The following is a 27,731-nucleotide window of genomic DNA, read 5'->3' as shown; positions in this document are numbered from 1 at the left end:
CATGTTTATACAGATGGCTGTGTAGATATATCAATGTTTATACAGATGACTTTGTAGGTATTTCCATGTTTATACAGATGGCGGTGTAGATATTTCCATGTTTATAGAGATAGCTGTGTAGATATTTCCATGTTTTTACAGATAGCGGAGAGGATAATTCTTTGTTTATACAGATCGCAGTGTAGATATTTCCATGTTTATACAGATCGCGGTGTAGATATTTCCATGTTTATACAGATAGTGGTGTAGATATTTCCATGTTTTTACAGATAGCGGTGTAGATATTTCCATGTTTACACAGATTTCGGTGTAGATATTTCTATCTTTCTACAGAAGGCATTGTAGATATTTCCATGTTTATACAGATGGCGGTGTAGATATTTCCATGTTTATATAGCTGGTGGTGTAGATATTACCATGTTTATACAGGTAGCGGTGTAGATATTTCCATGTTAATACAGATTGTGGTGAAGATATTTCCATGTTTATACAGATCGCTTTGTAGATATTTCCATGTTTATAGAGATCACGGTGTAGATATTTCCATGTTTATACAGATAGCGGTGTAGATATTTCCATATTTATACTGATAATGGTGTAGAAATTTCCATGTTTATACAGATAGCGGTGTAAATATTTCAATGTTTATACAGATCACAGTGTAGATATTTCCATGTTTATAGAGATAGCGGTGTAGATATTTCCAGGTTTATACAGATCACGGTGTAGATATTTGCTTGTTTATACAAATAGCGGTGTAGTTATTTCCATGTTTATACAGATAGCGGTGTAGATATTTCCATGTATATACAGATGGCTGTGTAGTTATTTCCATGTTTATACCGATGGCTGTGTAGATATTTCCATGTATATACAGATGACTTTGTAGGTATTTCCATGTTTATACAGATGGCGGTGTAGATATTTCCATGTTTATAGAGATTGCTGTGTAGATATTTCCATGTTTATACAGATAGCAGTGTAGATATTTCCATGTTTATACAGATGGCGGTGTAGATATTTCCATGTTTATAGAGATGGCGGTGTAGATATTAACATGTTTATAGAGGTAGCGGTGTAGTTATTTCCATGTTTATAGAGATAGCGGTGTAGATATTTCCATGTTTCTACAGATGACTGTGTAGATATTTCCATGTTTGTACTGACGGCAGTGTAGACATTTCCATGTTTATACAGATAGCCGTGTAGATATTTTAATGTTTATACAGATTGCGGTGGAGGTATGTCCATCATTATACAGATAGAAATGGAGATATTTCCACATTAATACACATAGCGGTGTAGATATTTCCATGTTTATACAGATAGCGGTGTAGATATTTCCATGTTTATACAGATGGCTGTGTCGATATTTCCATGTTTATACAGAGTTCTCTCTAGATATTTCTATGTTTATATAGATGACAGTGTAGTTATTTCCCGGTTTATACTGATGACTGTGTAGATATTTCCATGTTAATACAGATGGTGGTGTAGATATTTCCATGTTTAGAGAGATAATGGTGTAGGTATTTCCATGTTTATAGAAATAGCGGTTTAAATATTTCCATCTTTATACAGATAGTGGTGTAGATATTTCCATGTTTATACAGATGACGGTGCAGATACAGCCATGTTTCTGATGACGGCAGTGTAGATATTTTCATGTTTACATAGATGGCGGTGTGGATATTTCCATGTTTACTGAGATTGCAGTGTAGATATTTCCATGTTTATAGTGCAAGTGGTGTGGGTATTTCCATGTTTATAGAGATAGCGGTGTAGACATTTCCATATTTATACAGGTAACGGTGTAGGTATTTCCATGTTTATACAGATGGCGGTGTAGATATTTCCATGTTTCTAAAGACGGCGGTGTAGATATTTCCTTGTTTGTACAGATAGTGGTGTAGATATTTCCATGTATATACAGATAGCGGTGTAGATATTTCCATGTTTACACAGATGGTGGTGGAGATATTTCCCTGTTTATACAGATAGCGATGTAGATATTTCCATCTTTATACAGATAGCGGTGTAGATATTTCCATGTTTATAGAGATAGCGGTGTAGATATTTCCATGTTTATACAGATGGCTGTGTAGATATTTCCATGTGTATACAGATGGCGGTGTAGATATTTCCATGTTTATACATATAGCGGTGTAGACATTTCCATGTTTACAGATATAGCAGTAAAGATATTTCCATCTTTGCACAGATTGCGGTGTAGACATTGCAAACTTTACACAGATAGCGGTGTAGATATTTCCAAGTTTACACAGATAACTGTGTCGATATTTCCATGTTTACAGAGATATCATTGTAGATATTTCCATGTTTATACAGATAGCGGTGTAGTTATTTACATGTTGATACAGATAGCGGTGTAGATATTTTCAGGGTGATACAGATAGTGGTGGAGATATTTCCACGTTTTACAGATAGCTGTGTAGATATTTCCCTGTTTACACAGATAGCGTTGTAAATATTTCCATGTTTACACAGATAGCATTGTAGATATGTCCATGCTTACACAGATTGCGGTGTAGATATTTCCAAGCTTACACAGGTAGCTGTGTAGATATTTCCATGTTTACACAGATAGCGTTGTAGATATTTCATTGTTTACAGAGATAGCGGTGTAGGTATTTCCATGTTTTTAAAGACACCGGTGTAGGTATTTCCGTGTTTATAAAGATAGCGGTGGAAATATTTCCATGTTTATACAGATAGCCGTGTAAAAATTTCCATGTTTATACAGATAGCGGTGTATTTATTTCCATGTTTATACAGATAGCGGTGTAGATATTTCCATGTTTATAGAGACTGCGGTGTAGATATTTCCATCTTTGCACAGATTGCTGTGTTGATATTTCCATGTTTATACAGATAGCCTTGTTGTTATTTCCAAGTTGATACATATAGCGGTGTAGATATTTCCATGTTTATACAGGTAGCGGTGTAGATATTTCCATGTTTATAGAGATAGCGGTGTAGATATTTCCATGTTTATACAGATGGCGGTGTAGATATTTCCATGTTTATACCGATGGGGTTGTAGATATTTCCATGTTTATAGAGATGGCCGTGTAGATGTTTTTGGTTTACAGATATAGCGGTGTAGATAATTCCATGTTTACAGAGATGGCGGTGTAGTTATTTCCATGTTTATAGAGATAGAGGTGTAGTTATTTCCATGTTTATACAGATAGCGGTGTAGATATTTCCATGTTTATACAGATAGTTGTGTTGGTATTTCCGTGTTTATACAAATAGCAGTGTAGATATTTCCTGGATTATACAGCTCACGGCGTAGATATTTCCATCTTTATACAGACAGCAGTGTAGATATTTCCATGTTTACACAGATAGCGTTGTAGATATTTCCATCTTTATACAGACAGCATTGTAGATATTTCGTTGTTCGTACAGATAGCAGTGGAGGTAGTTCCGTCTTTATACAGATAGCGGTGTAGATATTTCCATGTTTATACAGATATCGGTGTAGATATTCCCATGTTTATACAGATTGCGGTGTTCGTATTTCCATGTTTATAGAGATAGCGGGGTAGATATTTCCATGTTTATACGGACGGCTGTGTAGATATTTCCATGTGTATACAGATGGCAATGTAGATATTTCTATGTTTATATAGATTGTGGTGTAGATATTTCCAGGTTTATACAGATGGAGGTGTAGATATTTCCATGTTTATACAGATGACTGTGTAGATATTCCCATGTTTTTACAGATGGCGGTGTAAATATTTCATTGTTTGTACAGATAGCTGTGTGGATATTTCTATGTTTATACAGATTGCGGTGTAGTTATTTCCATGTTTATAGAGATGGCGGTATAGATATTTCCATGTTTATGCAAATGGCGTTGTAGATATTTCCATGTTTATAGAGATGGCCATGTAGACATTTCTATGTTTACAGAGATAGCGGTGTAGATAATTCCATGTTTACAGAGATGGCGGTGTAGGTATTTCCAAGTTTATAGAGATAGTGGTGTAGATATTTCCATGTTTATACAGGTTGCGGCGTAGATATTTCCATTTTTATACAGATGGCATTGTAGACATTTCCATGTTTATGCAGATAGCGGTGTAGATATTTGCATGTTTACACAGATGGCAGTGGAGATAGTTCCATGTTTATGGAGATGGCATTGTAGATATTTTCATGCTTATTGAGATGGCGGTGTATATATTTCCATGTTTATTGAGAAAGCGGTGTAGACATTTCCATGATTATAGAGATTACGGTGTAGGTATTTTCATGAGTATAGAGATAGCGGTGCAGATGTATCCATGTTTATACTGATGGCTGTGAAGATATTTGCATGTGTATACAGATGGCAATTTAGATATTTCCATGTTTATAGAGATGGTGGTGTAGATAATTCCATGTATATACAGATGACTGTGTAGATATTTCCATGTTTATACAGATGGCGGTGTATATATTTCCATGTTTTGGAGATAGCGGTGTAGATATTTCCATGTTTATACAGATAGTGGTGTAGATATTTCCATGTTTACAGAGACAGCGGTGTAGATATTTCCATGTTTGCACAGATTGTGGTGTAGATATTTCTATCTTTACACAGTTAGTGGTGTACCTATATCCATCTTTACACAGATAGCTGCGTAGATATTTCCATGTTTACACAGATAGTGTTGTAGATATTTCCATGTTTATACAGAGAGCGGTGAAGGTATTACCATGTTTATAAAGAAAGCGGTGTAGATATTTCCATGTTTATACAGATAGCGGTGGAGATATTTCCATGATTATACAGACAGCGTTGTAGATATTTCCATGTTTATACAGATAGCGGTGTAGATATTTCCATGTTTATACAGATAGCGGTGTAGATATTTCCATGTTTATACAGATATCGGTGTAGATATTCCCATGTTTATACAAATAGTGGTGTAGATATTTCCATGTTTATACAGATAGCGGTGGAGATATTTCCATGTTTATACAGATAGCGGTGGAGATATTTCCATGTTTATACAGATAGCGGTGTAGATATTTCCATGTTTATATACATAGGGGTGTAGATATTTCCAAGTTTATACAGATAACGGAGAAGATATTTCCATGTTTATACAGATGGCGGTTTAGATATTTCCAAGTTTATGCAGATAGCGGTGTAGATATTTCCATGTTTATACAGATTGCGGTATACATATTTCCTTGTTTATAGAGATAGCGGTGTAGATATTTCCATGTTTATACGGATGGCTGTGTAGATATTTCCATGTGAATACAGATGTTAGTGTAAATATTTCCATGTTTATACAGATGGAGGTGTAGATATTTCTATGTTTATACAGATGACTGTGCAGAAATTTCCATGTTTTTACTGATGGCGGTGTAGATATTTCCATGTTTATACAGATAGCGGTGAAGATATTTCCATGTTTATAGAGATGGCTGTGTAGATATTGGTTTATACAGATGGCTGTGTGGATAGTTCCATATTTATACAGATGTCATTGTAGATATTTCCATGTTTATGCAAATAGTTGTGTAGCTATTTCCCTGTTTATATAGATGACAGTTTAGTTATTTCCATGTTTATACAGATGGCGGTGTATATATTTCCATGTTTATAGAGATAGCCATGTAGATATTTCCATGTTTATATGGATAGCGGTGTAGGCATTTCCATGTTTATATAGATAGCGGTGTACATATTTCCATATTGATACAGATAGTGGTGTAGATATTTCCATGTTTATACTGATGGCGTTGTAGATATTTCCATGTTTATACAGATGGCTGTGTGGATAGTTCCATGTTTATACAGATGGTAGTGTAGATATTTTCATGTATATTCAAATAGCTGTGTAGATATTTCCCTGTTTATACAGATGACCGTGTAGGTATTTCCTTGTTTATACAGATTGCGGTATAGATATTTCCGTGTTTATAGAGATATCTATTTAGATATTTCCATATTTATACAGATAGCGGTGTAGACATTTCCATGTTTATAGAGATAGTGGTGTAGATATTTCCATATTGATACAGATAGCGGTGTAGATATTTCCATGTTTATACAGATAGCAGTCTAGATATTTCCATGTTTATACAAATAGCGGTGTAGATATTTCGATGTTTATACAGATAGCGGTGTAGATAATTCCATGCTTACAGAGATAGCGGTGTATATTTTTCCATATTTGCACAGATTGTGGTGTAGATATTTCCATTTTACACAGATAGCAGTGTACATATTTCCATGCTTACTCAGATAGCGGTGTAGATATTTCCATGTTTATGCAGGTAGAGGTGTAGATATTTCCATGTTTATGCAGATCATAGTGCAGATATTTCCACCTTTCTACAGATGGCAGTGTAGATATTTCTATGTTTATACAGATTGCGGTGTAGATATTTTCATGTTTATACAGATGGCGGTGTAGATATTTCCATGTTTATGCAGATGGCGGTGTAGATATTTCCATGTTTATAGAGATGACCATGTAGATATTTCTATGATTACAGAGTTATCTTATCGGTGTAGATAATTCCATATTTACAGAGATGGCGGTGTAGGTATTTCCATGTTTATAGAGATAGTGGTGCAGATATTTCCATGTTTATACAGCTCGCGGCGTAGATATTTCCATCTTTATACAGATGGCAGTGTAGTTATTTCCATGTTTATACAGATAGCGGTGTAGATATTTCCATGTTTACACAGATAGCAGTGTAGATAGTTCCATGTTTATGGAGATGGCATGTAGATATTTTCATGCTTATAGAGATGGCGGTGTATATATTTCCCTGTTTATAGATATAGCGGTGTAGATATTTCCATGTTTATAGAGATTGCGGTGTAGATATTTCCATCTTTACACAGATAGCTGTGTACATATTTCCATGTTTACGCAGATAGCTGTGTAGATATTTCCATGTTTTCACAGATAGTGTTATAGATATTTCCATGTTTATACAGATATCGGTGTAGATATTTCCATATTTATACAGATAGTGATGGAGATATTTCCATGTTTATACAGGTAGAGGTGCAGATATTTCCATGTTTATGCAGATCGTGGTGCAGATATTTCCATCTTTCTACAGACGGCAGTGTAGATATTTCTATGTTTATACAGAAGGTGGTGTAGATATTTCCATGTATATACAGATGACTGTGTAGATATTTTCATGTTTATACAGATGGCTGTGTAGATATTTCCATGTTTATACAGATGGCGGTGTAGACATTTCCATGTTTTTGGAGATAGCGGTGTAGATATATCCATGTTTGTACATATAACGTTGCAGATATTTCCAAGTTTATAGAAATAGCGGTGTAGATATTTCCATCTTGGAACAGATTGCGGTGAAGATATTTCTATGTTTATACAAATGGCAGTGTAGATATTTCCAAGTTTATAGAGATAGCGGTGTATATATTTCCATTTTATAGAGGTAGCGTTGTAGATACTTCCATTTCTATACAGATTGTGGTGTAGGTATTCCCATGTTTATGGAGATAGCGGTGTAGATATTTCCATGTTTATACAGATGGCTGTTTAGTTATTTCCATGTTTATACAGATGGAGTTGTAGATATTTCCATGTTTATACAGATGACTATGTAGATATTTTCATGTTTTTACAGATGGCGGTGTAGATATTTCCATGTTTATTCAGATAGCGGTGGAGATATTTCCATGTCTATACACGTAGCGGTGTACATATTTCCAGGTTTATACAGACAGCGGTGTAGGTACTTCCATGTTTATACAGATAGCGGTGCAGATATTTCCATGTTTATACAGATGCCTATGCAGATATTTCCATATTTATACAGAGGGCTCTGTAGATATTTCCATGTTTATACAGATGGCAGTGTAGATATTTCCATGTTCCTACACATGACTGTGTAGGTATTTCCATGTTTATACTGATGGCTTTGTAGATGTTTCCATGTTTATAGAGATAGCGGTGCAGATATTTCCATGTTTATACAGATAGCGGTTTAAATATTTCCATGTTTATACAGATCGTGGTGTAGATATTTGCATGTTTATACAGATAGCGGTGTAGACATTTCCATGTTTATACAGACCGCAGTGTAGTTATTTCCATGTTTATAGAGATAGCGGTGTAGAAATTTCCATGTTTGTACAGATGGCGGTGTTGAGGTTTCCATCTATACACAGATTGCCGTGTAGGTATTTCCATGTGTATACAGATGGCATTGTAGATATTTCCATGTTTATACAGATGGTGGTGTAGATATTTCCATGTTTATACAGATGACTGTATTGGTATTTCCATGTTTTTACAGATGGCATTGTAGATATTTACATGTTTATAGAGATAGCAGTGTAGATATTTCCATGTTTATACAGATGGCGGTGTAGAAATTTCCATGTTTATAGAGATAGCGGTGTAGATATTTCCAGATTTATACAGATAACGGTGTAGATATTTCCATGTTTATACAGATAGCGGTGTAAATATTTCCATGTTTATACAGTACACGGTGTAGTTATTTCCATGTTTATAGAGATAGTGGTGTAGTTATTTCCATGTTTATAGAGATAGCGGTGTAGATATTTCCATGTTTATACAGATAACGGTGTAGATATTTCCATGTTTATACAGATCGCAGTGTAAATATTTCCATGTTTATACAGATCACGGTGTAGTTATTTCCATGTTTATACAGATAGCGGTTTAGATATTTCCATGTTTATACAGACCGCGGTGTAGATACTTCCATGTTTATACAGATGGCGGTGTTGATATTTCCATCTTTACACAGACGACCGTGTAGATATTTCCATGTTTATACAGATGGCGGTGCAGATATTTCCATGGATATGCAGATGGCGGTGTAGATATTTCCATGTTTATACAGATAGCGGTGTAGTTATTTCCATGTTTGTATAGATAGCTGTGTAGATATTTCCATGTATATACACATGGCTGTGTAGGCATTTCCATGTTTATTCAGATGGCGGTGTAGATATTTCCATGTTAATAGAGATAGCTGTGTACATATTTCCATGTTTATACAGATCGCGGTGTAGATATTTCCATGTTTATACAGATAGCGGTGTAGACATTTACATGTTTTTACAGATATCGGTGTAGATATATCCATGTTTACACAGATTGCGGTGTAGATATTTCCATATTTCTACAGATGTCATTGTAGATATTTCCGTGTTTATACAGATGGCGGTGTAGATATTTCCATATTTATTTAGATGTCTGTGTAGATATTTCCATGTGTATACAGATGGTATTGTAGGTATTTCCATGTTTATACAGATGGTGGTGTAGATATTTCCATGTTTATTCAGATGAGTGTGTAGATATTTCCATGTTTTTACAGATGGCAGTGTAGATATTTCAATGTTTATAGAGATGGCGCTGTAGATATTTCCATGTTTATACAGATAAAGTTGGAGATATTTCCATGCTTATACAGAGAGCAGTGGAGATATATCCATGTTTATACATATAGCGGTGTACATATTTCCATGTTTATAGAGACAGCGGTGTAGGTATTTCCATGTTTCTGCAGATAGCTGTTCAGATATTTCCATGTTTATAGCGATGCCTATGCAGATATTTCCATATTTATACAGAGGGCTGTGTAGATATTTCTATGTTTATACAGATGGCAGTGTAGATATTTCCATGTTCCTACACATGACTGTGTGGGTATTTCCATGTTTATACAGATGGCTTTGTAGATATTTCCATGTTTATAGAGATAGCGGTGCAGATATTTCCTTGTTTATACAGATATCGGTGTATATATTTCCATGTTTATACAGATCGTGGTGTAGATATTTCCATGTTTATACAGATACCGGTGTAGATTTTTCCATGTTTATACAGACTGCAGTGTAGATATTTCCATGTTTATAGAGATAGCAGTGTAGATATTTCCATGTTTGTTCAGATGGCGGTGTTGATGTTTCCATCTATACACAGATTGCCGTGTTGGTATTTCTGTGTGTATACAGATGGCATTGTAGATATTTCCATGTTTATACAGATGGTGGTGTAGATATTTCCATGTTTACACAGATGACTGTATAGGTATTTCCATGTTTATACAGATGGTGGTGTAGATATTTCCAACTTTACAGAGATAGGGGTGTAGATATTTCCATATTTTTAGAGATAACGGTGTAGAAGTTTCCATGTTTATACAGATAGTGGTGTAAATATTTCCATGTTGATACAGATCACGGTGTAGATATTTCCATGTTTATAGAGATAGCGGTGTAGATATTTCCATGTTTATACAGATAGCGGTGTAGATATTTCTATGTTTATACAGTCTGTGGTGTAGATATTTCCATGTTTATACAGATAGCGGTGCAGATATTTCCATGTTTGTACAGATGGCGGTGTTGATATTTCCATCTATACTCAGATGACCGTGTAGACATTTCCATGTTTATACAGATGGTGGTGCAGATATTTCCATGGATATGTAGATGGCGGTGTAGATATTTCCATGTTTATACAGATAGCGGTGTAGTTATTTCAATGTTTATATAGATAGCGGTTTAGATATTTCCATGTATGTACACATGGCTGTGTAGACATTTCCATGTTTATACAGGGCACGGTGTAGATATTTCCATGTTTAAACAGATAACTTTGTAAGTATTTCCATGTTTATACAGATGGCGGTGTAGATATTTCGATGTTTATAGAGATAGCAGTGGAGATATTTCCATGTTTATACAGATAGCGGTGTAGATATTTCCATGTTTATACTGATCGTGGTGTAGATATTTCCATGTTTATAGAGATGGCCGTGTAGATATTTCAATGTTCATAGAGATAGCGGTGTTGATTTTTCCATGTTTATAGAGATAGCGGTGTGGATATTTCCATGTTTATACTGATAGGTGTGTAGATATTTCCATGGTTATACAGATGGCGGTGTAGATATTTCCATGTTTATACAGATCACGGTGTAGATATTACCTTGTTTATACAAATAGCGGTGTAGTTATTTCCATGTTTATACAGATAGCGGTGTAGTTATTTCCATGTATATACAGATGGCTGTGTAGATATTTCCATGTTTATACAGATGGCTGTGTAGGTATTTCCATGTTTATTCAGATGACTTTGTAGGTATTTCCATGTTTATACAGATGGCGGTGTAGAAATTTCCATGTTAATAGAGATAGCTGTGTACATATTTCCATGTTTATACAGATCGTGGTGTAGATATTTCCATGTTTATACAGATAGCGGTGTAGATATTTACATGTTTTTACAGATATCGGTGTAGATATATCCATGTTTACACAGATTGCGGTGTAGATATTTCCATATTTCTACAGATGTCATTGTAGATATTTCCATGTTTGTACAGATGGCGGTGTAGATATTTCCATGTTTATATAGATGGTGTTGTAGATATTACCATGTTTATACAGATCGCAGTGTAGATATTTCCATGTTTATACAGATCGTGGTGAAGATATTTCCATGTTTATAGAGATCGCGGTGTAGATATTTCCATGTTTATAGAGATCGCAGTGTAGATATTTCCATGTTTATACAGATAGCGGTGTAGATAATTCCATGTTTATACAGATAGCGGTGTAGATATTTCCATGTTTATAGAGATAGCGGTGTAGCTATTTCCATGTTTATAGACATAGCGGTGTAGATACTTCCATGTTTATATAGATGGTGTTGTAGATATTTCCATGTTTATACCGATAGCGGTGTTGGTATTTCCACGTTTATACAGATAGCGATGTAGATATTTCCATGTTTATACAGCTCGCGGTGCAGATATTTATATGTTTACACAGAAGGCATTGTATATATTTCCTTATTCACACAGATGTCGGTGTAGAGGTTTCCATGTTTATACAGATGGCGGAGTAGTTAGTTCCATGTTTATGGAGATGGCAGTGTAGATATTTTCATGTTTATACAGATGTCGGTGTAGATATTTCCATGTTTATAGAGATAGCAGTGTAGATATTTACATGTTTATACAGATGGCTGTGTATTTCCATGTGTATACAGATGGCATTGTAGATATTTCCATGTTTATATAGATGACTCTATACGTATTTCCATGTTTTTACAGATGGCATTGCAAATATTTCCATGTTTATAGAGATAGCGGTGTAGATATTTCCGTGTTTGTACAGATGGCGGTGTTGATATTTCCATCTACACTCAGATGTCCGTGTAGATATTTCCATGTTTATACAGATGGCGGCGAAGATATTTCCATGGACATGCAGATGGCTGTGTAGATATTTCCATGTTTATGCAGATGGCGGTGTAGATATTTCCATGTTTATACAGATAGCGGTGTAGTTATTTCCATGTTTATATAGATAGCGGTGTAGATATTTCCATGTATATACACATGGCTGTGTAGATATTTCCATGTTTATACAGATAGCGGTGTAGATATTTCCATGTTTACACAGATGGTGATGTAGTTATTTCCGTGTTTATACACATGGCAGAGTAGATACTTCCATCTTTATGGAGATGGCAGTGTAGATATTGTTATGTTTATAGAGATGGCGGCGTAGATATTTCCATATTTATAGAGATAGCGGTGTAGATATTTCCATCTTTCTACAGATGGCAGTGTAGATATTTCCATGTTTATACAGCTGGCGGTGTAAGTATTTCCATATTTATACAGATTTCTGTGTAGATATTTCCATGTGTATACAGATTGTATTGTAGGTATTTCCATGTTTATTCAGATGGTGGTGTAGATATTTCCATGTTTATTCAGATGAGTGTGTAGATATTTCCATGTTTTTACAGATGGCAGTGTAGATATTTCAATGTTTATAGAGATGGCGCTGTAGATATTTCCATGTTTATACAGATAAAGGTGGAGATATTTCCATGCTTATACAGAGAGCAGTGGAGATATATCCATGTTTATACACATAGCGGTGTACATATTTCCATGTTTTTAGAGACAGCGGTGTAGGTATTTCCATGTTTATACAGATAGCGGTGAAGATATTTCCATATATATACAGATGCCTATGCAGATATTTCCATATTTATACAGAGTGCTGTGTAGATATTTCTATGTTTATACAGATGGCAGTGTAGATATTTCCATGTTCCTACACATGACTGTGTAGGTATTTCCATGTTTATACAGATGGCTTTGTAGATATTTCCATGTTTATAGAGATAGTGGTGCAGATATTTCCTTGTTTATACAGATATCGGTGCATATATTTCCATGTTTATACAGATCGTGGTGTAGATATTTCTATGTTTGTACAGATACCGGTGTAGATATTTCCATGTTTATAGAGATAGCGGTGCAGATATTTCCTTGTTTATACAGATATCGGTGTATATATTTCCATGTTTATACAGATCGTGGTGCAGATATTTCCATGTTTGTACAGATACCGGTGTAGATATTTCCATGTTTATACAGACCGCAGTGTAGATATTTCCATGTTTACAGAAATAGCAGTGTAGATATTTCCATGTTTGTACAGATGGCGTTGTTGATGTTTCCATCTATACACAGATTGCCGTGTTGGTATTTCCGTGTGTATACAGATGGCATTGTAGATATTTCCATGTTTATACAGATGGTGGTGTAGATATTTCCATGTTTACACAGATGACTGTATAGGTATTTCCATGTTTATACAGATGGTGGTGTAGATATTTCCAACTTTACAGAGATAGGGGTGTAGATATTTCCATATTTTTAGAGATAACGGTGTAGAAGTTTCCATGTTTATACAGATAGCGGTGTAAATATTTCCATGTTGATACAGATAATGGTGTAGATATTTCCATGTTTATAGAGATAGCGGTGTAGATATTTCCATGTATATACACATGGCTGTGTAGATATTTCCATGTTTATACAGACGGCGGTGTAGATATTTCCATGTTAATACAGATAACTTTGTAAGTATTTCCATGTTTATACAGATGGCGGTGTATATATTTCGATGTTTATAGAGATAGCAGTGGAGATATTTCCATGTTTATACAGATAGCAGTGTAGACATTTCCATGTTTATACTGGTAGTGGTGTAGATATTTCCATGTTTATAGAGATGGCGGTGTAGATATTTCCATGTTCATAGAGATAGCGGTGTTGGTTTTTCCATGTTTATAGAGATAGCGGTGAGGATATTTCCATGTTTATACAGATAGCGGTGTAGATATTTCCATGTTTATAGAGATGGCGGTGTAGATATTTCCATATTTATACAGATCATGGTGTAGATATTTCCTTGTTTATACAAATAGCGGAGTAGTTATTTCCATGTTTATACAGATAGCGGTGTAGATATTTCCATGTTTATACAGATGGCTGTGTAGATATCTCCATGTTTATACAGATGGCTGTGTAGATATTTCAATGTTTATACACATGACTTTGTAGGTATTTCCATGTTTATACAGATGGCGGTGTAGATATTTCCATGTTTATAGAGATAGCTGTGCAGATATTTCCATGTTTATACAGATAGCGGTGAGGATAATTCCATGTTTATACAGATAGCGGTGTAGATATTTCCATGTTTATACAGATCGCGGTGTAGGTATTTCCATGTTTATACAGATAGCGGTGTAGATATTTCCATGTATTTACCGATATCGGTGTAGATATTTCCATGTTTACACAGATTGCGGTGTAGATATTTCCATCTTTCTACAGATGGCATTGTATATATTTCCATGTTTATACAGATGGCGGTGTAGATATTTCCATGTTTATATAGCTGGTGGTGTAGATATTACCATGTTTATACAGGTAGCGGTGTAGATATTTCCATGTTAATACAGATTGTGGTGAAGATATTTCCTTGTTTGTACAGATCGCTTTGTAGATATTTCCATGTTTATACAGATCGCTGTGTACATATTTCCATGTCTATACAGATAGCGGTGTAGATATTTACATGTTCATACAGATAGCGGTGTAGATATTTCCATATTTATACAGATAATGGTGTAGAAATTTCCATGTTTATACAGATAGTGGTGTAAATATTTCCATGTTTATACAGATCATGGTGTAGATATTTCCATGTTTAAAGAGATAACTGTGTAGATATTTCCATTTTATACAGATAGCGGTGTAGATATTTCCAGGTTTATACAGACCGCGGTGTAGACATTTCCATGGTTATACAGATGGCCGTGCAGATATTTCCATGGATATGTAGATGGCAGTGTAGATATTTAAATGTTTATACAGATAGCGGTGTAGTAATTTCCATGATTATATAGTTAGCGGTGTAGATATTTCCATGTATATACACATGGCTGTGTAGATATTTCCATGTTTATACAGATGGCGGTGTAGATATTTCCATGTTTATACAGATAACTTTGTAACTATTTCCATGTTTATACAGATGGTGGTGTAGATATTTCGATGTTTATAGAGATAGCGGTGGAGATATTTCCATGTTTGTAAGGATACCGGTGTAGATATTTCCATGTTTATACTGATCGCGGTGTAGATATTTCCATGTTTATAGAGATGGCGGTGTAGATATTTCCATGTTCATAGAGATAGCTGTGTTGATTTTTCCATGTTTATAGAGATAGCGGTGTGGATATTTCCATGTTTATACAGATAGGGGTGTAGATATTTCCATGTTTATAGAGATGGCGGTGTAGATATTTCCAGATTTATACAGATCACGGTGTAGATATTTGCTTGTTTATACAAATTGCAGTGTAGTTATTTCCATGTTTATACAGATAGCGGTGTAGATATTTCCATGTATATACAGATGACCTTGTAGGTATTTCCATGTTTATACAGATGGCGGTGTAGATATTTCCATGTTTATAGAGATAGCTGTGTAGATATTTCCATGTTTATACAGATAGTGGTGTAGATATTTCCATGTTTATACAGATGGCGGTGTAGATACTTCCATGTTTATAGAGATGGCGTTGTAGATATTTCCATGTTTATAGAGATAGCGGTGTAGATATATCCATGTTCATTGAGATAGCAGTGAGGATATTTCCATGTTTATACAGATAGAAGTGTAGATATTTCCACTTTTATAGAGATGGCGGTTTAGATATTTCATATTTATACAGATATCGGTGTAGATATTTCCATGATTATACAGATTGCGGTGTAGATATTTCCATGTTTATACAGATAGCGGTGTAGATATTTCCACGTTTATACAGATGGTGGTGTAGATATTTCCATGTTTATATAGATGGCAGTGTAGATATTTTCTTGTTTATGTAGATGGCGTTATTGATACCTCCATGTTTAAAGAGATGGCGGTGTGTATATTTCCATGTTGATGGAGATAGCGGTGTAGTTATTTCCATGTTTATAGAGATAGCGGTGTAGATATTTCCATGTTTCTACAGATGACTGTGTAGATATTTCCATGTTTGTACAGATGGCAGTGTAGATATTTCCATGTATATAGAGATAGCTGTGTAGATATTTTCATGTTTATACAGATTGCGGTGGAGGTATGTCCATGATTATACAGATAGAAATGGAGATATTTCCACGTTAATACACATAGCGGTGTAGATATTTCCATGTTTATACAGATAGCGGTGTAGATATTTCCATGTTTACACAGATGCCTATGCATATATTTCCATATTTAGACAGAGGGCTGTGTAGATATTTCTATGTTTATACAGATGGCTGTGTAGATATTTAAATGTTCCTACACATGACTATGTAGGTATTTCCATGTTTATACAGATGTCTTTGTAGATATTTCCATGTTTATAGAGATAGCGGTGCAGATATTTCCATGTTTATACAGATAGCGGTGTATATATTTCCATGTTTATACAGATCATGGTGTAGATATTTCCATGTTTATAAACATACCGGTGTAGGTATTTCCATGTTTATACAGACCGCAGTGTAGCTATTTCCATGTTTACAGAGATAGCAGTGTAGATATTTCCATGTTTGTACCGATGGCGGTGTTGATGTTTCCATCTATACACAGATTGTCGTGTAGGTATTTTCATGTGTATACAGATGGCATTGAAAGTATTTCCGTGTTTATACAGATGGTTGTGTAGATATTTCCATGTTTACACAGATGACCATATAGGTATTTCCATGTTTATACAGATGGCGGTGTAGATATTTCCATGTTTATAGAGATAGCGGTGTAGATATTTCCATAATTATACAGATAACGGTGTAGAAATTTCCATGTTTATAAAGATAGCGGTTTAAATATTTCCATGTTTATACAGATCACGGTGCAGATATTTCCATGTTTATAGAGATAGCGGTGTAGATATTTCCATGTTTACACTGATAGCGGTGTAGATATTTCCATGTTTATACAGACCGCCGTGTAGATATTTCCATGTTTATACAGATAGCGGTGCAGATATTTCCATGTTTGCACAGATGGCGGTGCTGATATTTCCATCTATACACAGATGACCGTGTAGATATTTCCATGTTTATACAGATGGCGGCACAGATATTTCCATGGATATGTAGATGGCGGTGTAGATATTTCCATGTATATACACATGGCTGTGTAGATATTTCCATGGTTATTCAGATGGCGGTGTAGATATTTCCATGTTATTACAGATAATTTTGTAAGTATTTCCATGTTTATACACATAGCGGTGTAGATATTTCCATGTTTATATAGATAGCGGTGTAGATATTTCCATGTATATACACATGGCTGTTTAGATATTTCCATGTTTATACAGATGGCGGTGTAGATATTTCCATGTTATTACAGATAACTTTGTAAGTATTTCCATGTTTATACAGATGGCGGTGTAGATATTTCGATGTTTATAGAGATAGCAGTGGAGATATTTCCATGTTTATTCAGATAGCGGTGTAGATATTTCCATGTTTATACTGATAGTGGTGTAGATATTTCCATGTTTATAGAGATGGCGATGTAGATATTTCCATGTTCATAGAGATAGCGGTGTTGATTTTTCCATGTTTATAGAGATAGCGGTGAGGATATTTCCATGTTTATACAGATAGCGGTGTAGATATTTCCATGTTTACAGAGTTGGCGGTGTAGATATTTCCATGTTTATACAGATCACGGTGTAGATATTTCCTTGTTTATACAAATAGCGGAGTAGTTATTTCCATGTTTATACAGATAGCGGAGTAGATATTTCCATGTATATACAGATGGCTGTGTAGATATTTCCATGTTTATACAGATGGCTGTGTAGATATTTCCATGTTTATACACATGACTTTGTAGGTATTTCCATGTTTATACAGATGGCGGTGTAGATATTTCCATGTTTATAGAGATAGCTGTGCAGATATTTCCATGTTTATACAGATAGCGGTGAGGATAATTCCATGTTTATACAGATCGCCGTGTAGATATTTCCATGTTTATACACATCGCGGTGTAGGTATTTCCATGTTTATACAGATAGCGGTGTAGATATTTCCATGTTTTTACAGATATCGGTGTAGATATTTCCATGTTTACACAGATTGCGGTGTAGATATTTCCATCTTTCTACAGATGGCATTGTAGATATTTCCATGTTTATACAGATGGCGGTGTAGATATTTCAATGTTTATATAGCTGGTGGTGTAGATATTACCATGTTTATACAGGTAGCGGTGTAGATATTTCCATGTTAATACTGATTGTGCTGAAGATACTTCCATGTTTATACAGATCGCTTTGTAGATATTTCCATGTTTATACAGATCGCGGTGTAGATATTTCCATGTTTATACAGATAGCGGTGTAGATATTTCCATGTTTATACAGATAGCGGTGTAGATATTTCCATATTTATAAAGATAATGGTGTAGAAATTTCCATGTTTATACAGATAGCGGTGTAAATATTTCCATGTTTATACAGATCACGGTGTAGATATTTCCATGTTTAAAGAGATAGCAGTGTAGATATTTCCATGTTTATACAGATAGCGGTGTAGATATTTCCATGTTTATACAGACCGCGGTGTAGATATTTCCATGGTTATACAGATAGCGGTGCAGATATTTCCATGTTTGTACAGATGGCGGTGTTGATATTTCCATCTATACACAGATGACCGTGTAGATATTTCCATGTTTATACTGATGGCCGCGCAGATATTTCCATGGATATGTAGATGGCAGTGTAGATATTTAAATGTTTATACAGATAGCGGTGTAGTAATTTCCATGGTTATATAGATAGCGGTGTAGATATTTCCATGTATATACACATGGCTGTGTAGATATTTCCATGTTTATACAGATGGCGGTGTAGATATTTCCATGTTTATACTGATCGTCGTGTAGATATTTCCTTGTTTATAGAGATGGCGGTGTAGATATTTCCATGTTCATAGAGATAGCAGTGTTGATTTTTCCATGTGTATAGAGATAGCGGTGTGGATATTTCCATGTTTATAAAGATAGGGGTGTAGATATTTCCATGTTTATAGAGATGGCGGTGTAGATATTTCCAGATTTATACGGATCACGATGTAGATATTTGCTTGTTTATACAAATAGCGGTGTAGTTACTTCCATGTTTATACAGATAGCGGTGTAGATATTTCCATGTATATACAGATGGCTGTGTAGGTATTTCCATGTTTATACCGATGGCTGTGTAGATATTTCCATGTATATACAGATGACTTTGTAGGTATTTCCATGTTTATACAGATGGCGGTGTAGATATTTCCATGTTTATAGAGATAGCTGTGTAGATGTTTCCATGTTTATACAGATAGTGGTGTAGATATTTCCATGTTTATACAGATGGCGGTGTAGATATTTCCATGTTTATAGATATGGCGGTGTAGATATTTCCATGTTTATAGAGATAGCGGTGTAGATATATCCATGTTCATAGAGATAGCAGTGAGGATATTTCCATGTTTATATAGATAGCAGTGTAGATATTTCCACTTTTATAGAGATAGCGGTTTAGATATTTCATATTTATACAGATATCGGTGTAGATATTTCCATGATTATACAGATTGCGGTGTAGATATTTCCATGTCTATACAGATAGCGGTGTAGATATTTCCACGTTTATACAGATGGCGGTGTAGATATTTCCATCTTTCTACAAATGGCAGTGTAGGTATTTCCATGTTTATAGAGATGGTGGTGTAGATATTTCCATGTTTATATAGATGGCAGTGTAGATATTTTCTTGTTTATGTAGATGGCGTTGTAGATACCTCCATGTTTAAAGAGATGGCGGTGTGTATATTTCCATGTTGATGGAGATAGCGGTGTAGATATTTCCATGTTTATAGAGATAGCGGTGTAGTTATTTCCATGTTTATAGAGACAGCGGTGTAGATATTTCCATGTTTCTACAGATGACTGTGTAGATATTTCCATGTTTGTACAGATGGCAGTGTAGATATCTCCATGTTTATAGAGATAGCCGTGTAGATATTTTCATGTTTATACAGATTGCGGTGGAGGTGTGTCCATGATTATACAGATAGAAATGGAGATATTTCCACGTTAATACACATAGCTGTGTAGATATTTCCATGTTTATACAGATAGCGGTGTATATATTTCCATGTTTATACAGATGGCTGTGTCGATATTTCCATGTTAATACAGAGTTCTCTCTAGATAATTCCATGTTTTTATTGATGACAGTGTAGATATTTCCCGGTTTATACAGATGACTGTGTAGATATTTCCATGTTAATACAGATGACGGTGTAGATACAGCCATGTTTCTGAAGATGGCAGTGTAGATATTTTCATGTTTACATAGATGGCGGTGTAGATATTTCCATGTTTACTGAGATTGCAGTGTAGATACTTCCATGTTTATAGTGCAAGTGGTGTGGGTATTTCCATGTTTATAGAGATAGCGGTGTAGACATTAACATATTTATGCAGGTAATGGGGTAGGTATTTCCATGTTTATACAGATAGCGGTGCAGATATTTCCATGTTTACACAGATGCCTATGCATATATTTCCATATTTATACAGAGGGCTGTGTAGATATTTCTATGTTTATACAGATGGCAGTGTAGATATTTAAATGTTCCTACACATGACTGTGTAGGTATTTCCATGTTAATACAGATGTCTTTGTAGATATTTCCATGTTTATAGAGATAGCGGTGCAGATATTTCCATGTTTATACAGACCGCAGTGTAGCTATTTCCATGTTTACAGAGATAGCAGTGTAGATATTTCCATGTTTGTACCGATGGCGGTGTTGATGTTTCCATCTATACACAGATTGCCGTGTAGGTATTTTCATGTGTATACAGATGGCATTGAAGATATTTCCATGTTTATAGAGATGGTGGTGTAGATATTTCCATGTTTACAAAGATGACCGTATAGGTATTTCCATGTTTATACAGATGGCGGTGTAGATATTTCCATGTTTATAGAGATAGCGGTGTAGATATTTCCATAATTATACAGATAACGGTGTAGAAATTTCCATGTTTATACAGATAGCGGTGTAAATATTTCCATGTTTATACAGATCACGGTGCAGATATTTCCATGTTTATAGAGATAGCGGTGTAGATATTTCCATGTTTATACAGATAGCGGTGTAGATATTTCCCTGTTTATACAGACCGCAGTGTAGATATTTCCATGTTTATACACATAGCGGTGCAGATATTTCCATGTTTGCACAGATGGCGGTGTTGATATTTCCATCTATACACAGATGACCGTGTAGATATTTCCATGTTTATACAGATGGCAGCACAGATATTTCCATGGATATGTAGATGGCGGTGTAGATATTTCCATGTTTATACACATAGCGGTGTAGTTATTTCCATGTTTATATAGATAGCGGTGTAGATATTTCCATGTATATACACATGGCTGTGTAGATATTTCCGTGTTTATACAGATGGCGGTGAAGATATTTCCACGTTTATACAGATAACTTTGTAAGTATTTCCAAGTTTATACAGATGGCGGTGTAGATATTTTGATGTTTATAGAGATAGCAGTGGAGATATTTCCATGTTTATACAGATAGCGGTGTAGATATTTCTATTTTTATACTGATAGAGGTGTAGATATTTCCATGTTTATAGAGATGGCGGTGTAGATATTTCCATGTTCATAGAGATAGCGGTGATGATTTTTCCATGTTTATAGAGATAGCGGTGAGGATACTTCCATGTTTATACAGATAGGGGTGTAGATATTTCCATGTTTATAGAGATGGCGGTGTAGATATTTCCATGTTTATACAGATCACGGTGTAGATATTTCCTTGTTTATACAAATAGCGGAGTAGTTATTTCCATGTTTATACAGATTGCGGTGTAGATATTTCCATGTATATGTAGATGGATGTGTAGATATTTCCATGTTTATACAGATGGCTGTGTAGATATATCAATGTTTATACAGATGACTTTGTAGGTATTTCCATGTTTATACAGATGGCGGTGTAGATATTTCCATGTTTATAGAGATAGCTGTGTAGATATTTCCATGTTTTTACAGATAGCGGAGAGGATAATTCTTTGTTTATACAGATCGCAGTGTAGATATTTCCATGTTTATACAGATCGCGGTGTAGATATTTCCATGTTTATACAGATAGTGGTGTAGATATTTCCATGTTTTTACAGATAGCGGTGTAGATATTTCCATGTTTACACAGATTTCGGTGTAGATATTTCTATCTTTCTACAGAAGGCATTGTAGATATTTCCATGTTTATACAGATGGCGGTGTAGATATTTCCATGTTTATATAGCTGGTGGTGTAGATATTACCATGTTTATACAGGTAGCGGTGTAGATATTTCCATGTTAATACAGATTGTGGTGAAGATATTTCCATGTTTATACAGATCGCTTTGTAGATATTTCCATGTTTATAGAGATCACGGTGTAGATATTTCCATGTTTATACAGATAGCGGTGTAGATATTTCCATATTTATACTGATAATGGTGTAGAAATTTCCATGTTTATACAGATAGCGGTGTAAATATTTCCATGTTTATACAGATCACAGTGTAGATATTTCCATGTTTATAGAGATGGCGGTGTAGATATTTCCAGGTTTATACAGATCACGGTGTAGATATTTGCTTGTTTATACAAATAGCGGTGTAGTTATTTCCATGTTTATACAGATAGCGGTGTAGATATTTCCTTGTATATACAGATGGCTGTGTAGTTATTTCCATGTTTATACCGATGGCTGTGTAGATATTTCCATGTATATACAGATGACTTTGTAGGTATTTCCATGTTTATACAGATGGCGGTGTAGATATTTCCATGTTTATAGAGATTGCTGTGTAGATATTTCCATGTTTATACAGATAGCAGTGTAGATATTTCCATGTTTATACAGATGGCGGTGTAGATATTTCCATGTTTATAGAGATGGCGGTGTAGATATTAACATGTTTATAGAGGTAGCGGTGTAGTTATTTCCATGTTTATAGAGATAGCGGTGTAGATATTTCCATGTTTCTACAGATGACTGTGTAGATATTTCCATGTTTGTACTGACGGCAGTGTAGACATTTCCATGTTTATACAGATAGCCGTGTAGATATTTTAATGTTTATACAGATTGCGGTGGAGGTATGTCCATCATTATACAGATAGAAATGGAGATATTTCCACATTAATACACATAGCGGTGTAGATATTTCCATGTTTATACAGATAGCGGTGTAGATATTTCCATGTTTATACAGATGGCTGTGTCGATATTTCCATGTTTATACAGAGTTCTCTCTAGATATTTCTATGTTTATATAGATGACAGTGTAGTTATTTCCCGGTTTATACTGATGACTGTGTAAATATTTCCATGTTAATACAGATGGTGGTGTAGATATTTCCATGTTTAGAGAGATAATGGTGTAGGTATTTCCATGTTTATAGAAATAGCGGTTTAAATATTTCCATCTTTATACATATAGTGGTGTAGATATTTCCATGTTTATACAGATGACGGTGCAGATACAGCCATGTTTCTGATGACGGCAGTGTAGATATTTTCATGTTTACATAGATGGCGGTGTGGATATTTCCATGTTTACTGAGATTGCAGTGTAGATATTTCCATGTTTATAGTGCAAGTGGTGTGGGTATTTCCATGTTTATAGAGATAGCGGTGTAGACATTTCCATATTTATACAGGTAACGGTGTAGGTATTTCCATGTTTATACAGATGGCGGTGTAGATATTTCCATGTTTCTAAAGACGGCGGTGTAGATATTTCCTTGTTTGTACAGATAGTGGTGTAGATATTTCCATGTATATACAGATAGCGGTGTAGATATTTCCATGTTTACACAGATGGTGGTGGAGATATTTCCCTGTTTATACAGATAGCGATGTAGATATTTCCATCTTTATACAGATAGCGGTGTAGATATTTCCATGTTTATAGAGATAGCGGTGTAGATATTTCCATGTTTATACAGATGGCTGTGTAGATATTTCCATGTGTATACAGATGGCGGTGTAGATATTTCCATGTTTATACATATAGCGGTGTAGACATTTCCATGTTTACAGATATAGCAGTAAAGATATTTCCATCTTTGCACAGATTGCGGTGTAGACATTGCAAACTTTTCACAGATAGCGGTGTAGATATTTCCAAGTTTACACAGATAACTGTGTCGATATTTCCATGTTTACAGAGATATCATTGTAGATATTTCCATGTTTATACAGATAGCGGTGTAGTTATTTACATGTTGATACAGATAGCGGTGTAGATATTTTCAGGGTGATACAGATAGTGGTGGAGATATTTCCACGTTTTACAGATAGCTGTGTAGATATTTCCCTGTTTACACAGATAGCGTTGTAAATATTTCCATGTTTACACAGATAGCATTGTAGATATGTCCATGCTTACACAGATTGCGGTGTAGATATTTCCAAGCTTACACAGGTAGCTGTGTAGATATTTCCATGTTTACACAGATAGCGTTGTAGATATTTCATTGTTTACAGAGATAGCGGTGTAGGTATTTCCATGTTTTTAAAGACACCGGTGTAGGTATTTCCGTGTTTATAAAGATAGCGGTGGAAATATTTCCATGTTTATACAGATAGCCGTGTAAAAATTTCCATGTTTATACAGATAGCGGTGTATTTATTTCCATGTTTATACAGATAGCGGTGTAGATATTTCCATGTTTATAGAGACTGCGGTGTAGATATTTCCATCTTTGCACAGATTGCTGTGTTGATATTTCCATGTTTATACAGATAGCCTTGTTGTTATTTCCAAGTTGAAACATATAGCGGTGTAGATATTTCCATGTTTATACAGGTAGCGGTGTAGATATTTCCATGTTTATAGAGATAGCGGTGTAGATATTTCCATGTTTATACAGATGGCGGTGTAGATATTTCCATGTTTATACCGATGGGGTTGTAGATATTTCCATGTTTATAGAGATGGCCGTGTAGATGTTTTTGGTTTACAGATATAGCGGTGTAGATAATTCCATGTTTACAGAGATGGCGGTGTAGTTATTTCCATGTTTATAGAGATAGAGGTGTAGTTATTTCCATGTTTATACAGATAGCGGTGTAGATATTTCCATGTTTATACAGATAGTTGTGTTGGTATTTCCGTGTTTATACAAATAGCAGTGTAGATATTTCCTGGATTATACAGCTCACGGCGTAGATATTTCCATCTTTATACAGACAGCAGTGTAGATATTTCCATGTTTACACAGATAGCGTTGTAGATATTTCCATCTTTATACAGACAGCATTGTAGATATTTCGTTGTTCGTACAGATAGCAGTGGAGGTAGTTCCGTCTTTATACAGATAGCGGTGTAGATATTTCCATGTTTATACAGATATCGGTGTAGATATTCCCATGTTTATACAGATTGCGGTGTTCGTATTTCCATGTTTATAGAGATAGCGGGGTAGATATTTCCATGTTTATACGGACGGCTGTGTAGATATTTCCATGTGTATACAGATGGCAATGTAGATATTTCTATGTTTATATAGATTGTGGTGTAGATATTTCCAGGTTTATACAGATGGAGGTGTAGATATTTCCATGTTTATACAGATGACTGTGTAGATATTCCCATGTTTTTACAGATGGCGGTGTAGATATTTCATTGTACAGATAGCTGTGTGGATATTTCTATGTTTATACAGATTGCGGTGTAGTTATTTCCATGTTTATAGAGATGGCGGTATAGATATTTCCATGTTTATGCAAATGGCGTTGTAGATATTTCCATGTTTATAGAGATGGCCATGTAGACATTTCTATGTTTACAGAGATAGCGGTGTAGATAATTCCATGTTTACAGAGATGGCGGTGTAGGTATTTCCAAGTTTATAGAGATAGTGGTGTAGATATTTCCATGTTTATAAAGGTTGCGGCGTAGATATTTCCATTTTTATACAGATGGCATTGTAGACATTTCCATGTTTATGCAGATAGCGGTGTAGATATTTGCATGTTTACACAGATGGCAGTGGAGATAGTTCCATGTTTATGGAGATGGCATTGTAGATATTTTCATGCTTATTGAGATGGCGGTGTATATATTTCCATGTTTATTGAGAAAGCGGTGTAGACATTTCCATGATTATAGAGATTACGGTGTAGGTATTTTCATGAGTATAGAGATAGCGGTGCAGATGTATCCATGTTTATACTGATGGCTGTGAAGATATTTGCATGTGTATACAGATGGCAATTTAGATATTTCCATGTTTATAGAGATGGTGGTGTAGATAATTCCATGTATATACAGATGACTGTGTAGATATTTCCATGTTTATACAGATGGCGGTGTATATATTTCCATGTTTTGAAGATAGCGGTGTAGATATTTCCATGTTTATACAGATAGTGGTGTAGATATTTCCATGTTTACAGAGACAGCGGTGTAGATATTTCCATGTTTGCACAGATTGTGGTGTAGATATTTCTATCTTTACACAGTTAGTGGTGTACCTATATCCATCTTTACACAGATAGCTGCGTAGATATTTCCATGTTTACACAGATAGTGTTGTAGATATTTCCATGTTTATACAGAGAGCGGTGAAGGTATTACCATGTTTATAAAGAAAGCGGTGTAGATATTTCCATGTTTATACAGATAGCGGTGGAGATATTTCCATGATTATACAGACAGCGTTGTAGATATTTCCATGTTTATACAGATAGCGGTGTAGATATTTCCATGTTTATACAGATAGCGGTGTAGATATTTCCATGTTTATACAGATATCGGTGTAGATATTCCCATGTTTATACAAATAGTGGTGTAGATATTTCCATGTTTATACAGATAGCGGTGGAGATATTTCCATGTTTATACAGATAGCGGTGGAGATATTTCCATGTTTATACAGATAGCGGTGTAGATATTTCCATGTTTATATACATAGGGGTGTAGATATTTCCAAGTTTATACAGATAACGGAGAAGATATTTCCATGTTTATACAGATGGCGGTTTAGATATTTCCAAGTTTATGCAGATAGCGGTGTAGATATTTCCATGTTTATACAGATTGCGGTATACATATTTCCTTGTTTATAGAGATAGCGGTGTAGATATTTCCATGTTTATACGGATGGCTGTGTAGATATTTCCATGTGAATACAGATGTTAGTGTAAATATTTCCATGTTTATACAGATGGAGGTGTAGATATTTCTATGTT

This window comes from Pan paniscus, chromosome 9 (assembly GCF_029289425.2).
Source record: "Pan paniscus chromosome 9, NHGRI_mPanPan1-v2.0_pri, whole genome shotgun sequence".
NCBI classification, from domain to species: domain Eukaryota; kingdom Metazoa; phylum Chordata; class Mammalia; order Primates; family Hominidae; genus Pan; species Pan paniscus.
This window is presented reverse-complemented; position numbering follows the sequence as displayed.